This window comes from Oryctolagus cuniculus, chromosome 15, assembly GCF_051225735.1.
Source record: "Oryctolagus cuniculus isolate XC-2025 breed Fujian yellow rabbit chromosome 15, ASM5122573v1, whole genome shotgun sequence".
Classification (NCBI taxonomy): domain Eukaryota; kingdom Metazoa; phylum Chordata; class Mammalia; order Lagomorpha; family Leporidae; genus Oryctolagus; species Oryctolagus cuniculus.
Genome location: NC_142881.1, coordinates 16,408,050 through 16,419,179, shown reverse-complemented (window position 1 = coordinate 16,419,179; position 11,130 = coordinate 16,408,050).

Genomic DNA, 11,130 nt, shown 5'->3' with positions numbered 1-11,130 from the left:
ACACTACTGATGCCTCCATGTGTGTGCATCAGTTCACCAGTGCTGAGGGCGGGATGGCTCCTCACACTCCACGCACCTGCAGCTCAGCCTCACTCAGCCTCGGCGCAGGGGTCCGTGACCGTCCCCAGGTCACAGCTGCCCTTGATGCTCCTCCGGCCACACTGAGGGTAGAGACTGCAGAGTGCCTGGCCCAGCTGCCCCCGGGGAGGCCTGGCTCTCCTATGGGCCTAGTTCTGGAAGAAAGGAGGTGATGAAAATGAATAATAGCTATTCTTGGCCATCATACACTCGGCCCAAATCAGGTGCAGCTCTTCAGTCTTGCTGGAGAAGAATGCAGAGCTGAGAAATGTGAAATGTGCAGACACTTCCCTGGGCACCTCTTACTCCATGCCAGGCCTCCAGCTCCCAGGCCAGCACCATTTCTGTACTTGGTGATTTTCTGCAAGGTGTATGGAGGCTCCACCTCCCTCGCCTGCTTCTTCTCCCTAAGACTTCCTCCTGTCTCTAGGACAGGCCTTGGAGGGAGTCTGTATTACAGTTGCTACAGTGATCTCTCAACTGAGTATGCAAGCTATTCAGAGTGAAACCTAAAAGGCAGCTAGGGAAGGAATGCATGGGGCCACATTCATTCTCACTTAATGCTACCAACGTGGCATGGGGATCCCAAGAAGGCACCCGTGTTTCCACAGTGAACCACTGCTCACTTGAATGGATGCTCCTGTGTGTGTGAGCATACACGCATATGTATTCCACCGTAGAATTAGGAATGCCTAAATCTATACTGGGGGGCAGAGAAGACAGATAGGGAGTCACAATAATTCTTTTATAAGCGAGAACCAGAAGTCTCACGATTCCCCCACCCCACAATGTCCCCTTTCTCTTCAGAACCTGAGCCAAGTGACGTACATTTGGGATGTTAACAATTTCAAGCATTTTAAACAGCCCCATAAGGAGCAGGCTTTTGGATTCAGATGGAGTAACTCAGAAGTTCTTCAGCTGGATTTGCAGATATGCAAGAAATGTGCTGTATTGAAAAAGCTTTTTAAAATGTCTGAGGTTACGAGATCTTTGTCTAATGATCAAGGATCCAGTTGGATTTGGGGGCCATGCTCCGTATCAGCGCTGGCTGAATGGTTCTAGAAAACTAAGGGTTTAAGCAAAACTTGCACTCAGAGTATTGATCTCTGGGCTGCACTGCTCCCCCACTAGTCACATGTGGCTATTTAACTTTATACTAATTTAAATGAACTAATACTTAAAAACTCAACTTCTCAGTGGCACTGATTACATTTGAAGTGTCCAATAGCTCTGTGTGGCAAGAGGCTACCATGTTGGGCAGCATAGATATGGAATATGTCCATCGTCATAGAAAATTCCAGTACACAGCTTTGCTGTGGAGTCCCAAGCCCCAAAAGGAAATAATTTCACAAATCACTACCATATTCCTAGCACGTAAATACAATGAGGAAGAAATCACAGCAAACACTCAATAAATACATACTGAGAAAAGGAATCACTAAAACTTGTGTTAAATATTGATTCATAAATATTATTCTAGTTTGATAATGTTTTCAGATAAAATATTCATATCAGTGACTGGTAACATATTTGGCAGCAGGGGGAAATAGAGTCTGGGGTCATATCCATTTTTTTTTTATTTGACAGGTAGAGATATAGACAGAGAGAGAGAGAGAAAGTCTTCCTTTAATTGGTTCACTCCCCAAATAGCCGCAACAGCCAGAGCTGCGCCGATCCGAAGCCAGGAGTCAGGTGTTTCTTCCTGGTCTCCCATGCAGGTGCAGGGCCCAAGCACCTGGGTCATCCTCCTCTGCCTTCCCGGGCCACAGCAGAGAGCTGGACTGGAAGAGGAGCAACCGGGACTAGAACCCAGTGCCCATACGGGATGCCAATGCCACAGGTGGGGGATTAACCAAGTGAGTGATGCATCAGCCCCCAGATCCATCCAAAGTATTGGCCCTTCAAACCTATCTATTTATTTCTCTTTATTTGAAAGGCAAAGAGACACAGAGACAGAGTGACTGCTGGTGACTTCTGAAATGCCCACAATGGCCAGGGCTAGGCCAGGCTGAAGCTAGGAGTTGGGAACTCAGTGTAGGTCTCCCATGTGGGTGGCAGAGATCCACATACTTGGGCCATTGTCTGCTGCCTCCCAGCATGCACATTAGCAGGAAGCTGGAAGCAGAAGCAGAGCCAGGACTCAAACCAGAAACTCTCGTACAGGCTGTGAGGTTCCCAGGCAGTGTTTTATCTGTGTACCAACTGCCTCCTCCTGGGCATTTTTAATGTAAACTGTTTTCTCTACAATACCAAGTTTCTGTGATGTAGTCAATACACTTGGGAACTGTTATGAGGATACAAAAGAAATATAAGGTCTAAAGCTCTCTAACAAAGAGCTTGGCACATGGGAAGGAAAAATGACCTTCTGGTGATATTTTGTTGACCTGATGCCATCTGGGAAGGTGCCACTCTGTAAGTTGAATTTTTAAATTATGTCAATCATAATCTTTCTAGAATTTGTTAACATTTTCTTGCATCCTTGAACTCCATGCTTCTGAGCATTCCAGTATTCACCGTGCTCTAAGTACTTCCTAAGGAGTCCTGACATCTTCCCCCTTGCCAACTGGCCCTGGAATGCTTCTGCTTACTCCAGGAGCTCAGGAAGCAGGCGATGCAGCATGTTCTAACCATGGACATGCTGAGTTGAAGGGCTGTGCACCTGCGGGCAAGAGGTTTTATTTTATGAGTAAAGGACATTCAAAATTTAATACAGAGCTTCTGCGACACCGATTTGTGGTGCTTGGTGATAGTGGTGGTAGCTCTGTTGTTTGCTTGCCTCTAGTTTCTCATGTGTGCTCTGGACAGATGAGACCATCAGAAATATGCCTGGGGACTAATTAAAATTATCCTCTAGGAAAAATTAGAGAACAATTAACTACCAAACCGGTGACAGGGGAGGTCAGGAAGGAAAGAGATAATGATGGAGCGCAAAGCTTTTCATGACTAATACTGCACCTTCTGTGTGCCAGGCTTGAATCAGACACTACTGAATACGGCAACAACCCTGTGAGACCAAGACTGTTACCACCCCCAACTTCTGCATGGGAAACCAGAGCACAGAGAAGCAAAACTACTTCTTCAAGGATATGGCAAGTGGAGGACACAGCCAGAACTCCTACTGGACAGGCTGGCTTTGGAGCCCACAAGACCTTCCTACCCCACCCTTCTGGAAGGGGAGGTGAAGTTGTGCTCTGGAAGAAAATAATCCAACAAGGGACAGTGGCAAAGACAGGAGCAAGGCCGGACTGCACTTTCCAAGGAAGAACAAGGAAGGTAGGGAATGACTCAGCGTTTTCACGCCTCTCCAGTTTCAGGGATGTGCGTTCCCCTCTGGGCCTCTCGCCCAGGAGAACCACAAAAGTCCACACCTCATACTCCAAGAACCAGGGGAATTCTGCAGAGGTTCCTGTTGTGACTGATTAGGATGTTTTCTACCCTTCCTTTTAGGAGGCACTACATGGCATTCAAGTTTAGGAACAATCAAAGCATAATGAAGGTGTTAGGCTGGTTCTCTGCATGGGAAATGAGTTATAAAGAATCCCTGACTTTGTAAACCTTCCCATCAAGTGGGAGTAATACAAACACACACACTGATAACTATAAGACAACTCTGATTATCTGAAGTCCTCAGAATTACAACCATAAAGGATTTACAGTAAGACTAATCCTAGCTGGGAAGTTTGGAAAAAACTTCATGGGAGGAGCAAATTTGGAGGGAGTGTTGGGAGGGAAGCTTACATTTGGAAGATGAACAAAATTTGCTTGATAGTCTAGAACAGGCCAACCCCATAGTGCACAGCTTTCAGAGACCTTCAGTGAAGGGGTCAAATTTCTCAAGGACCCTGTAGAACTCATTCACTCCTTCCAGTTGTCCCCATCAGCACTTTTTGAGCATATGGGATCAGGGCACATGCCAAGCACTGGTGATATTAGCAAGAATACAACACGTTCCTCATAAAGGAGATTAGTTTAGTTAAGCATGTGAAGGTAAAAATATTGTAGTTGTAAAACTCTCCCTTATGAAATTGAAATACATGTCCACATAAAAATTTGTACATGAATGTTCATAGAAACATTATTCATAATAGCCTGAGTAGAAATGTCCAGAAAATGATGAATAAATAAAATGTTATATATTCATATAATGGAATATCATTTAGCCATAAAAAGGAATGAAGTACCGATACATGCGGTAACGTGGATGAACCTTGAAAACACTCTCCTTAGTAAGAGACATAAAAGGTCACATAGTGTATGATCCTGTCTACATGAAATGTATAGAACAGACAAATTCCATGGAGACAGGAAGCAGATTAATGGCTGCTGGCAGTAGGGAAGGAGAGAATGTGTTAATGGCTTCTTTTGGGATGATTAAAATGTTCTGAAATTAGATGGTAGTGATGGATGTATAACTGTGAAATTCTAAAAGCAATTGAGTTGTGTACTTTACAAGGGTGGATTTCATGGCATGTAAATTAAATATCAAGTAAATACAAAAGGCAAATTTTCTTCATGAACTAGACTCTAAATTGGAACAGGTAGAGAAACTAGATATCAAGGCATCCCCTCAGCCTTGGAGCTGAGCTTCAATCACAGTTGGCTAAGACTAAAGACAGCAGCTACCTTTCTAAGCTAGCCTTTTCTAAAACATTCCTTGAGGTGAACCTGGAAGTGTACCCCTGTGTAAGAAAGCAGTTGACTGCTAATGAGACTCTTTAACTTTCAACAAATGATAATTCTTATAATCATCACTCAAAATGAGATTACTTCCAACGACTAGAGATTCTACTTAAAGATTCATTTATACTAAGGTATAAATGACTATACATGCCTGAACTTCGAGTGAAAGGATGACAAGAGAGGAGATGGAGGCACTCAGCACCTAGAAGGGCAGGGCGTGCACAGAAAGAAAGTAGACAAACAGGAAAGACATCAATAAAGCAACAAGACAATAAACACATTTCTCAACTTAGCAACAGCTATCTTTTTAGCTGGAAACTACACCCCCTCCTCCTTCAGGAACTATTGAGAAAACATGGGGGCTACTCTTGCATATTTAGGACTGGTAGTATTCTCCTGTGCTCTAAGGAAAGTTTAAATCCTTGATCAGATTTGTGTGTGTGTGTGCGCGCGCGCACACATGCACGCAAGTGTGTTTGTCTTACAGGCTAATCCAACCCTGATTTCTCATAGGCTGTCTTGTAATCAATCCCATTATCTTGCCACACAAAATTTAACACTGCAGTAAAAATGGTCTTGGAAAAGTCTCAATCATGACCAAATTCCTAGCGAGGAGACCAGATGCTCCAGCAATAAACTTAGTGGGAGAGGCCTAGGGTTCAAACTCACAAAGAGGAAAGATTTTGAAAAAAAAAAAAAAAATCAGTCTTCACCAATTACAGATAACCAGCAGGATGCTACCAGCCCCAGTCAGCCTGGATGCTGTAACCCAGCTTCCCTCTAATTAATATCTCACACTTCCAAGGAAAGTGGGCGAAACTGCAAAGAACTCCAGAATTCCTCCCAGCTTACATAAGCCACACTTGAGCGGGGCCGTAGATTTATTAGGCAGTGCTGTGGACATTTTTAATGCAGTATTTATTTACTGAGCAATATAAATAGACTTGATACTATGTCACCGGCGGTTGAGGAGAGAGGCTTCCCTTCATTTGGTCTTCTGTTGGCTGCAGGGCATCTGCCCATGATTCATTTTCCTCACTGTGGTTTCATGTCCACAAACCTCCTCCCCTGCAATCACACTCCCTTCTCCATTTGCTGGAATTCAGAGTGGAGACCACCCACACCATTCAAGGCATATCCGAATTGCCTGATTCCCTCTCTCTGATATAGGAATTATAGGACAACTAAGGGGGCAGCAAATCGCAATGCTGTAAGCACTCTTAATGTAATGTTTATTTCCTTGGAAGACATTGAACGCACAGGATCCAGCTCAAATGTCACCCTTCTCTACCACTCTTCGAGCTTCTCCTTTGGGGCAAAATTGAGGGCCCTACTTATGCTTTCAGATGACTTTGTATCCATTCCCCCTGTAGCACACAACTCTATTAAGGTCATCTGCCAGTGTATCTGTTATCCCCCACAGGTCTGAGGATCATTTGTGGGCAAAGCCCTATTTTGGTCACTTTTATATTTATGAGTCATTCAGAGTGCCCAGAATAGTAATGCACATCAAATTAAAGTGAAATACAAGGTCACAATCTCACAACGCCAATCCTTCCCCCAAGTGCCACAATGATGCCCAGAGGCACATTAAGCCTCCACTGGGCATTGGTCATAGAGATGAATTCTTAGAGCTGATGGTTCTGAGACTCTAGAGGTAATGGAGTTGTAGCCTTTGCCACTGGCAAAAGTCCTCCACGTTGCTCCTGACTCAACAGCACAAGCATTTGTGCAGTGCTGCTTCATTCAGGTTCAAAGTTGTAAGCCATCCCAGACACCTTCTTTCTCCTTGAAGATGTTGAAACGAATGGAGCATCTACTCAACAGTGGCAGGCACTATCCCAAGAGCTCTATGTATATTATTCCATTTAGTCTTCTCAACAATTCTAATGGTAAGAACCATCAAATACATACATACATCAACTACAGGTGAGAAAAATAAATCCCAGAGAGGCAATAAAACTGTCTCAAAGTGACAAAGTCAAAGTCAGCTTGGCCAGCCTCCAGTGTCCATGCACCACCACATAAGGCACGGTCTTTGGAGCCCTCCTGACCTACTACTTAGTTGCAGTTTGATCTTGGGCCTGGTAAATTCATTTCACCTCTTTGAGCCTCAATTACTGCATTTGTAAAATGGGATTTTTTTGACAATGATAATATTTTAGGGAACTCTTGTAACCCTCAGTCAGGGAGGTATGACCAGTTATCATGAAATGAGTACTAGGATCAGCACTGTGGTGTAGAAGGTTAAGCCTCTGCCTGCAGTGTCGGCATCCCATATGGGCACCAGTTCAAGTCCTGGCTGCTTTACTTCCAGTCCAGCTTGCTGCAAATATGCCTGGGAAAGCAGCAAAAGATGGCCCAAACTCTTAGACCCCTGCACCCATTTTGGAGACCCGGAGGAAGCTCCTAGCTCCTGGCTTTGGCAGGGCCTACCCCTGACATTGTGGCCATCTGGGGAGTGAACCAGCAGATGGAAGATCTCTCTCTTTCTCTTCCTTTCTCTGTATTTCTGCCTTTCAAATAAATCTTTAAAAAAGATAAAGAAGCAAGTATTGTGGAAAATTAGAAAGAAGTACTTAAATGCCAAAATCTACTATATAAACCATTCAGATCTCTTTCTCTCTCTCTCTCTCTCTCCCCTTCTCTGTATTTCTGCCTTTCAAATAAATAAATAAATATTCTTTAAATGAAAGAAATAAGTATTGTGGAAAATAAGAAAGAAGTACTTAAGTGCCAAAATCTGCTATATAAACCATTAAGATCTTCCTTCCTTCCTTCCTTCCTTCCTTCCTTCCTTCCTTCCTTCCTTCCTTCCTTCCTTTCTCTCTCTCTCTCTTTCTCTCTTCCCTTCGCTATATTTCTGCCTTTCAAATAAGTAAATAAATAATTTTTTTAAATTGAAAGAAACAAGTATTGTGGAAAATAAGAAAGAAGTACTGAAGAGCCAAAATCTATATAAACCATTAAGTCATGCAGGGATTCAGAGGAAGAGAACATGCATTCAAACTAATGTACTCAGAGAGTTCCTTAGAACAGACAGGACTTAAGTTCTAACTAAAAGTGAATAGCATTTGGAAAGGCAAGAGAGAGAGCAGAATGAGCAAGGGAGAAGAGTTTAGAGTGAGCAGGACAGTGAAGACATCACTTTATCTAAAGATGATGACGAATACCATCCAGTGAGTACTGACTGTACAGCAGGAAGCGTGACAAGTGCTTCATTAGCACTGCGTCATTTAATCCTCCCAACAATTTTTATGTTGGATTATTTCCATTTTAATGATGGGAAAACTAAGTCTCAGAGTGGTAACACGATTCGGCCAGGGGCATACAGTTACTAAGATGTAGAACTAAGGTTTGAAAATATGCTCTTGACTAAGTAGGAAAATTGCCACACATTGGAGAGAACTTAGACAGGAGTATGGAAAGCCAGGAGGCCTCAGAAGTCACTAGGACCATCAGTCTATGTGAACTAATTTTCTCCACAAAATGTTCAGAGATGCAATGGCTTAAATACACCGCCCCAGATTCCTAAAACTGCTCCTGTCCTTGGTTGAAACAACATATCCATCCCATTTAACTTGACCTTTCTTGGGTATTTGCCACATCATTTCATTTTTGCCAGTGTCAATAGATTTCCTGTTTTGTTTGTTATATCTCAGTGCCAACATAGTCAAGGTGGTTTCCAGTCCCTATTTTTCTTCCTGTTTTGTGAATTAACCTTTTTTCTCTTCTTAAAATTAATAACTGATAACTTTTTAACTTAATCATTTATCATTTTTCCATGTTGAAAGAACAATAATGAGAGCTTGGCTGGTCAATGAATACAAAGATTTACTTCCTTAATTTCAGCTGATAGGTTGCAGCCACATGAAAGTACACAGAGTACTTTCCAGAGACACATTTCCTGGGGATTCTTAAGCGGAAGAGTTCCTCAACTCTGATTTGTAGTCTATAGTTCTTTTAGTTTCATTATGCTTAACAAAGAATTCCAAATTCTCTTATTACTATTCTAGACTAATTTTCTCTTGTGCCTATTAATATTTCTCCCCTCTGTATCATTCACCCTGGTTTTGAACCTGTTGCTCATCTCTTTGAGCCCTTCAACCAATACAATTCTTTCATTTCTAAGCTTTGATTCTGTCCCATAGTCAGTCCTTGTGTTCTAAGCAGTTCAAGAATTTAAAACTACACGCCTTCTATAGAAATGACATACATGAACGAAGAAGTCACTTCCTCACTGACCTCCACAAATGCAACAATCCAACACTGTGACAGGTTGAGTTTGGTAAGATGTGATCAGGCTTCAAATTAGCCAGTTCTGGTCAACTGAGTCATTAAGGGTCGGAAAGAACTATTTTTTTTGACAGGCAGAATGGACAGTGAGAGAGAGAGAGACAGAGAGAAAGGTCTTCCTTTTCCGTTGGTTCACCCCCACCCCCACCACCCCCGATGGCTGCTGCGGCCGGTGTACCACGCTGATCCAAAGCCAGGAGCCAGGTGCTTCTCCTGGTCTCCCATGTGGGTGCAGGGCCCAAGCACTTGGGCCATCCTCCACTGCAGAGAGCTGGCCTGGAAGAGGCCAGCTCCCGGGCCACTGCAGAGAGCTGGCCTGGAAGAGGAGCAACCGGGACAGAATCCGGCACCCCGACCGGGACTAGAACCCGGGGTGCCAGCACCGCAGGTGAAGAATTAGCCTAGTGAGCCGCGGCGCCGGCCAGAAAGAACTATTCTTTAGATGACCATCAGTGCTTGAAGCAGCCACCTTGGTTTTGTCCATCCATAATGGCACACAGTCAGTACACATGTCACCCAACTTCATGGCACAAATGTTGGACCTTCAAGGTGGGGCCCCCAGCAGTCCCTAAAGATTCAGGGATCAACAGGTGAAACTGCTGTGGTGATATACTGCATTGATTCTCTTGGGATGCCAAATGTTAAAAACTAAAGCAAATCCCAGCAAAAGCAGAAGTCTTTCCTGCTCTAGACATGAAGATTACCCTTTAGAAAGGAAGCAACGTGTGATGAAAATCAGCATTCAATAATAATCACTGCGTTTGCCCTGAAGAACGTGGACTGACAGAGGAAGGTGTAGTGAGGAGGTGGGGACATATTCTCTGTGCCTCCCCCTTGCGTGCCCATCTCCCTGTGGTGACCTTCAGTGAACGTTCAGCCAGGCAGGAGGTGAATCCTGCTTAGACGGGGGCAGTGCAGAGCAAGCTTAGCCCATAAGTGTCACCCTACCTGGAGAGACCTCATGTTGAATTACTTAGTAACCACAGTATCTTAAAACAACATACACCTCCACTGTAAAAACACATGGAAAACTATGCAAATAACACTTTCTTTGAAACTGACTGGCAGGTGGAGAGGAATTGTGGAGCATTTTTTCCATATGTTAACTGCTTTTCCATTTCAGATCTGGAAATGAAACCAGATTTAATCACTGTGGAAGGGCTGGATAACAACATGTCTATGTGTTGAGTCCTTATGTTATGAGTTCCCAGACTAACATTTGCTCAGAAAAATAGAAAGCTACACTTAACACTGGACTTGCCTATTCCAGTGTAACTCCGTCAGCATGCATTAAATACTCACGGTGTTAAAAAAAAAAAAAAAAAAGATGCAGACACAAAAAATGGGTTAAATATAACCCTTCCCTCTGTTGTCACTCTGGCACTGCCAACTGTCAATGTGATTAGGAGGCTGCTAACACTTGGGTCAAAGATTTAGAAAATAACAAATCAAGGCCAAAGCTAGTCTCTCTTTCTTACTCGCAAACCAATAACCAACCTCCTCCTGCAAGTGGGACTAAGATCGGAACAGCAGACGTTTTAACTTTAGTAAACCCTACAAAGTTTTGGTTTTATCTACTTGCTAGTCAATTTGTACCTTCTTGAGAATGAGGGGATCTTTGTAAAAATGTATATTATGAAAAAACTATGCCTGGCTTTCAAAATATTTTACACCAATATAAAAATCTTTTATTTCTATTTCCCACGAACTTTTTGAAGCCCTTTGGAGTTCTAGCACCATTTCATTCCATGTATTTTTCAGGGCACCAGTGTGATAGCACCAGACCAAAGAAGCAAAAGTTGCTGATCTCAAGGGGCTTACATTTGGATAAAAAAATTACTTTCAACATCAAGTTATGATAATAGATCTGCTTTCTGTAAGAGACTATATGTTAGAGACTATATATTTTCTGCCAGTTCTTTTAAGAGGATTCTTTTTGACTGACGTATGTATTGAAATTAAAATATTATGTGTTCTGGTTACCACTTAAGTTAATTATACCTTTAGTTGAAAAATGAATAATGTACTTATACTAAAATTAAGTATAACTATGCTGTGTATTAAGTACATATATTT